Source organism: Ambystoma mexicanum, chromosome 13 (assembly GCF_040938575.1).
Source record: "Ambystoma mexicanum isolate Mex_15411 chromosome 13, UKY_AmexF1_1, whole genome shotgun sequence".
In the NCBI taxonomy this organism is placed as follows: domain Eukaryota; kingdom Metazoa; phylum Chordata; class Amphibia; order Caudata; family Ambystomatidae; genus Ambystoma; species Ambystoma mexicanum.
The window spans coordinates 631,483,045-631,490,115 of NC_090938.1; the positions used below are offsets into that span (position 1 = coordinate 631,483,045).

Sequence of the window (7,071 nt, forward strand, 5' to 3'; positions counted from 1 at the left end):
TTGGCTAAAGAGCGACACAAAGAAGAGATTATTATTAGCCTGTGCTGACCATTTCTAGTAAAAAATGCACACAAAAAACAGTGATGAGTAAAGAGCAAAAACAGCAGATAGCTGCCACTGAACGGGGAGCCCCAGCCCTGCTCCCCTGATTTCTCAAGTCTCCTCCCCTTCCTCTAATGATCATGCGATTGTCATCCTCCCCCGCCCCTTTGCAGCCACTACTGCTCCCCAGATAGTTTTGCACGTTATAATTCCTGTAAATGCATTATGTACTATACACTCTAAGTGCCAAGAAGCCACCCTGGTGGTGAACACCGCGTTCTACTAATACTAAAAATAAATCAGTTCATAGATAATTCCACTGATCAGCATGAGGGATTTCAAGGCGCTGCCATCATCGCCATAAGTGAAGAACACATTGCCTGTACACATTGCCTGTACTTTGACCACATTATACAAGGAAGCTGCAGCTTATTCCTACTTACCCAGAAGTCCATGCAGTGATTTACATACAAGTAGTGGTGTCGTCGTTTTCCTTGATTTCTTTCTATCAAAGCAGGACAGTTAAGGTTATCAATAATGGATGTCCCCAGGCCTGAAACAGAAACTCAATTTAATTCAGTTCAAAAGGCTTCTTTCCCACTCTATTAGAGAGAGATGCTGTTTTCAGGTGACATATATATGTTGCTGTTCTGCTTCACCACTTCCCGGATGAGCCTCAGTGGTTTGGGGTGCAGGCTTCAAACCTGTAGCTGTTTAGGGACAGAGTGGTTCAATTCCACCTGCTGGGCGGTTATGTTTCTCTGTTTCCTGTGATCAGTATTTTTTATCTTATTGGGTCTATAGTAATCATTTAGTGCCTGGCTTTATATCACAGAAAAAATAATTGTACCAATCATAAATACCCATTTCTAGTGATTAACAGCATGCGGTGCCAGCAGTTCTTCTGATGATGCACAGGAAAGCAGCACCTTTTCGGGGGATTAGGAATGTGATTCCACTTTTAACCTTTTCTGACGATGCAAATAACCAGGCCCCCTTTGATATAACCTACGTGGTCACACACCTTACTCCTCCTGGGAATACATTGTTTTTTCATGCACAAACGATGTCTGTTGATACTGCATGGGCTCGCCATAGACCATCATTTATCATCTCCACCCTCAAGGTCAGCATTGCTAGCCCTGCTAGCAAGCCTAAGCCATCTCACAAAAACCACCATTCATCATCTCCACCCTCAAACTCAGCATTGCTAGCCCTGCTAGCTAGTCTAAGCTGCCTCACCATAGACCACCATTCATCATCTCCTCCCGCAAAGTCAGCATTTCTAGACCTGCTATCTAGCCTGAGCCACCTATCACACAGACCACCATTCATCATATCTTCTCTCAAAGTCAGCATTGCTAGCCCTGCTAGCTAGCCTATGTCACCTCACCATAGACCACCATTCATCATCTCCACCCTCAAAGTCAGCATTGCTAGCCCTGCTAGCTAGCCTAAGCCACCTCACCATAGACCAAGATTCATCATCTCCCGCTCCAGGTCAGCATTGCTAGCTCTGGTAGCTAGCCTAAGCCACCTCACCACAGACCACCATGTATAATCTCCCCTCTCAAAGTCAGCATCGCCTCAAAACTAGAGCATCGCCTTGCATCGCTTCCAGGTGTAGGCCTTTTGCTTTGCTGTCAAGTGGAAGGAACCCCTTTACCCTGAGGACATTTGACTTCCTGCACCTCCTCAATGTAGCTCTGCTCTCTACCCTTCCATCCCCAGCAGCACCCACAGCTTCACAGTCCACTCAACCCGAAATGCCGAAGGACTCGTGATATTGCCGAAGACCTATAGTTACTTTGTCAACGGCCATTAGGTGACTTTTTTTTAATCAATAATTGATGGTTAGAAACCGTCCTCTTGCTACCAAATGTAAATGAGGACCTAATGACCTCTGACGGGCCCATGGGATCAGGGCTGGCCCTCGAATACCTTAAGACAAAGAAGCTGCACCTCAAGGAGGTTTGGGGTGCAGGGTTCACATACTCCAACACAATTAAATAAGGACCACTCAAATGGATCAGCACAGAGACTGTTAAGTTCATAAAGATTTATCCAATTTCCCTGCTGACACAACGCAGCACTGTCTGTTATGGACAAGTTTCCTGCCTCGAAACAGAACTCCCTCTCAGCATTACACAGACACATTTGTAGCAAAATGGAGGGAGCAAAATGCCCCCACCTCTCCCTGCACAGTCTTAAGCAACTATTGCATTACATTAGCTCATTGTCCAATACATTTCAATTGGACTAAACCCTTCAAAAATGAAATACACTCTCACATGCATTCCTAACTCTGCTTCGGTGCTCGGTTCAACTTATAATTGTGCAGTTGGATTCTTTCAGATAAGGCTTCAGACACAGCCTCATTAAAAGTCTATGTTTTTGTCCATTAGTCAAGTTTCTGAAGGCATGATTGTCCCTGAACGTCTCAACTTTTAAAATGATTTCATCATTGCATACTTTGAGCTCCTCAGTCTTCTTGTTCAAGCCACATTTTGGTTAAATGCATTTTCATTTAAAGGCATTTTTAGCCTGAATGATTTCCTGTCCGTGTATAGAATATCTCATTGTCCATTCTGTGCTTTGCCACTTTACTACAACATGGTAATGCCATTTTCGACTTTATAAACACAATGCCTTAGAATACTAGTATGTTGTAACATTATAAAACCCATTTTCACATAATTCAACACCACATAAGTCCCTTTGACTTTCTCAGGTTAGGTTTAAGTGCGGGGGGCTCCACTTCATTCAGCTGTTGATTCAATACACATTTATATAGGTTGGGACCTCCATTACACCTGGCTCCTAAAGGCTGCACAGAGCTTCTTTCAAAGCTAGATGTTTTATGTCTTCAAGAAGGGCCTTCGCAGTTAACCCCTCGCAAGCATGCTGGCTCACTCAGTTCGGGAGGCCTGGCTGGTTCAGCATTTTTCCTCCACACTTAAGCTCTAAATACACGCAAGATAGCTCAGTAGTTTAGTGCAAGTGCAGGTTACTGCAAGCGCCTAGAGGCTTTTCATGACATTCCACCCCTTTCGAAGTGAGGCTTGAAAATGCTGACTCAGTGCCATGATTTAGAAGCATGTACAGTGTGCTGTAGGCCGATCAACCGATTTTCCAGCGCAGTCATTCAGTTATAGGGAAATGTCATCCTGCGCAAGAGCCCAATAAAAACTATAGCAATCAGTATTAGGGAGATCAACAGCCACAGCAAGGGATGCAACATTAGCTTAAGCAGCCCCGTAGAGGAGGGAGACAATCCAGTGAATACATCCCACCAGTGGTGAGTAGTAATCGATTGCAGATGGTCAGCAGTTTTAATTAATTGATTTCTGTCTATCATCAACTTGCACTGTGCAGAGATAACTGAGGTAGCTAGCGTTTGGAAATCTTTCCAAGCAGTTTGAGCAAATTGTCTAATAGCTTAAAGCCGGGCAGTAATCACCCCATAGGATAGAGTCCAGTTAAGCAAATGTGTGAGTTCGGCATGCAGAGTAGTGTGAGACCATTGGGTTAATGAATATAAGGTGTGAGTAACAATGTCTAAGATAGTCACAACCTGATCTACGCAAAATACTTGAGGATTCCCTAATAACCTATAATTGTTAATAAGCAAGGAATGATTAGTAACTACGCAAGTTTTATGCTGATCTACCTGGAAAATGTCAGTCCCATTAATGTGGTATTGCATTCAGGTGCATTCCCCTGCTATGGGATGCATGCATGGGTCCGGAATCCTTCCAGTTTGGGGCCACACCCACCCCTGATCCCAGGGCATGCAGGTGTGACTGTGGATGGTGTCGTTTTGGCTGTCTAACCATTCCCCTCGTATCTGCGGAACCCACCAAGAACCATTTATTTTCATAGGCAAAACTATAAAAGGACACCATATTTCTAAAGCATAAACGGTTATACTAACTTTCATTAAAGCATGGCATGTGTTATTCATGCAATCAAAAGCAAGCAGTTTAATCCATATGTTTGCTGGTAACTGTAGCTCTGTGTGCCAGTGGGTTGACGATAGTCACCCCCACTCGGAGCGAAAAGGCAACACCTGCTGATTTAACAAAGTTTGCCATAAAATGCATCGTGTGTCTTTAGCTGTCTTGTTGACCTGCCCTATGGCAGAAAAAATGTCTTAATAGCTAAACTTCTGCCATCTCCAGTGGTTGCCAATACTTGTAGCAGTGTTGCGCAGGGTAGGGCTTATCAATGGGCCCCATTGGGCCAGAAGTTTTATAGCATCGCTGGCATCAGAACCCATAGTGGCTAATTTATTGCGCACAGTTTCTATGTCAAAAGCGTTTAAAGCTCCTTTTTCCACCCCCGTTGCTCCCACACTCAATGAATTTAACCCCCTGGCTACACGCAGTTTGGTGATGGGCCATAGAAATTGACTCCATTTGTAGCAGCTTGGTAATAATAGGGAAACATTGCCTCATGATAAATCTATGTTTAAGTGTACCTCTGTAATGATAGACGCGTGCATTACGTGTTTGCAATTTAAATGTTGCTTACTACTGGACAATCTAGCATGTTCACAGTTTCTACTTTGTGTGATTTGAAAAACACCACCATCCATGTGGGATGCCTGCCATATACAATATTAGTTTTAGATACAAACACCATACTACCATTTGGCAATGGCTGTTTCAACGTACAATTGTATGAAATGCATTTAGTCAAGTTATAGTCCAAATAATCTTGGCGAGTACACTTGCTGCAGTTCTTGGGGCAGAAGAAACATGAAACATCAAACAAATTATTGGATCCATTCACTGAAACGTTTGGGCCTAAGATTTCATAAGCGCCAGTCATATGAGTCAGTGACAAAAGATGCCCGACAATGTGCCAAGCCAGAACCCTTGCAGTTCCATGTGGATACTCATTCGTAGCACTTTTCTCACAGGTTACGGCGCGGTTGTAGTTGTCACGCAGGACTGGAGCATCAGATGTAGTGCATGCGATTCTCAGAGTCCATGTAGTGTCTTGCATCAACCCATTCTTTACAGAGAAAGCCTTTGCTTGGCAGGTCAGGAGCACCCACAGCAAGGCAGGTCCCATCCCCTTCATACTGTTCTACGTTTGTGGTGGAAGCCTAGTAGCGGGAATATAAACAGGCATGTCAGAATTCTGCAAAAGTACAACATAAGTACTTCCAACACCTTGACTTAACACTTCCGCAGCCTCAGGCTTTTTGTTTGGATGGTGAACCCACACCTTTTTCCCGGTGCTACCGAAGCCTCCTTCCCCCCTTAGTGTAGTGTCTGGGCTTGCTCACTTTCAACCACAAGGGGAACAACTGCTTGCTCAGAAATCAATTGTGCAATTCGGTCATATTTGGTTAATGGTACTGCAGATGCACCAGCGTTATGTAAGAGTACCGAAACAGTCCCTCTATAATCAGCATCAATTACACCTCCTAAAATGTCAATGCCTTTTTTCGCCAGGCTGGATCGTGCAGCAATGCGTCCATAAGTGCCAGCCGGCAATTTGATGCGAATACCCAGCAATATGGATTTGGTTTGCCCCACTAGTATAACATCATCTTCACAGGTAGATAGATCAAGCCCAATGCTGCCTGCAGTGGCTTGCACAGGCAGCTTTGCTTCTTTGTCGATTTTCCACACAACAAGAGTCTTTGTGGATTCCACTTTCTCACTTGTCAGTCTCACAAAGGAGGTCTGCCGGTTTTCCCAATGGATGATTGTTCAGTTCAAACAGCGCTTGTGCCAGGTGTTTGGACCACCCCTTGAAAGTGTGAGTCTTAGTCAGCTTTTTTATTTGTTGCTTGAGCAGCCCATTGCTGCGCTCCACTAGAGCAGAGGATTCTGGGTACCGACTGATGTGCAGTGTCCATTTGATGCCTTGCTCTAGCGCCCAGTTTTGTACAGTGTGTCTGGCAAAATGGCTGCCTTGGTCTGATTGGATTTCATCTGGGATGCCATAGTGCCTGATGAGGTATTCCATTCCTTGCAAGGTAGCCCGTTGATCTGCATGGGCGACTGGATAAGCTAACAGCAGTTCAGAGTATGTGTCTGCCATGGTCAACACATAATGCTTTCCATTCTTGGGCGGTAAAGGGCCAATGTAGTCAACTTGCCATACGCTAGCAGCTCTTTCACCTCTTCTCAAAGGGCCTTGAGGCTTCCTCTCCAGAGGGTAGTCCTAAACTTTGCAGCACATGGAACATTGAGAGGCAGCTTGCTTGGCTTGATCCATGGTAATGGGCAATTGTCTCCTTTTAGCCCATTGATAGGTTCCTGTTTGCCCTAGATGCCCTGAGGTTTGGTGTGCCCAGTCTGCCATTCCTTGCAGTACCTCAGCTTCTTCAGGTGTTGTCACTGGGCAAATCTTTGCCATTTGATCCACTTCATTGTTGAACAGGGCAGCCAGTGAGGTGTCAGGGGGCATGTGTGCATCGACATGCCCAATGCAGATTTTTCACCTTTCACCTTTGCACCACATCTCTTCCCAGATGTCCGGCCCTCCTCAGATTGGAGTGTTCTTGATCTGCCAGCCGTCTCTTCTCCATGCCGGTGCCCAATGCATCAGGCCTTGATGTGTGGCGCAACTGTCCGTGTATATGTATGCAGTCTCTGTCTCTTTCACCTGTTCAATCACGGAGGCCACCGCCTGCAGTTCAGCATATTGACTGGATCCTCCCACACCTTCTCTCATCAGCAGTGTTTCTCGGTGGGGCTGGAATGCAACAGCTTGCCAGTGTCTTTGCCCTTTATCATACTTTGCGGTGCGGTCCGTGTACCATGCAGACTTTTGTTCTTCCTCTGTCAATGTATCATAGGCGGGTGCGACTTTGAAGGGAGATTCTGGTAGCACCACAGGGGTGCTCGGTTCAGGCATCCCATCTAGATCTACTTCCTCCAGCATTTGTTCTTGCAGTCTGGAAATCCCTGTTCGGCCAGCTTTCGCACGTTGCTGTAAATACCATTTCCATTTGACATGAGTGGCGTCTTGCACTCTGCCACTTTTTCCGCTTGCAGCAGTGTCGCG

General features: G+C 45.4%; 1 non-coding gene across 1 annotated transcript; it reads left to right on the forward strand.

The window, feature by feature from the left end:
* Positions 1-705: 705 nt before the first annotated feature.
* TRNASTOP-UCA (transfer RNA opal suppressor (anticodon UCA)) lies at positions 706-792 on the forward strand. Its single transcript has one exon. It is a non-coding gene; the product is annotated as a tRNA-Sec (tRNA).
* Positions 793-7,071: the final 6,279 nt, after the last annotated feature.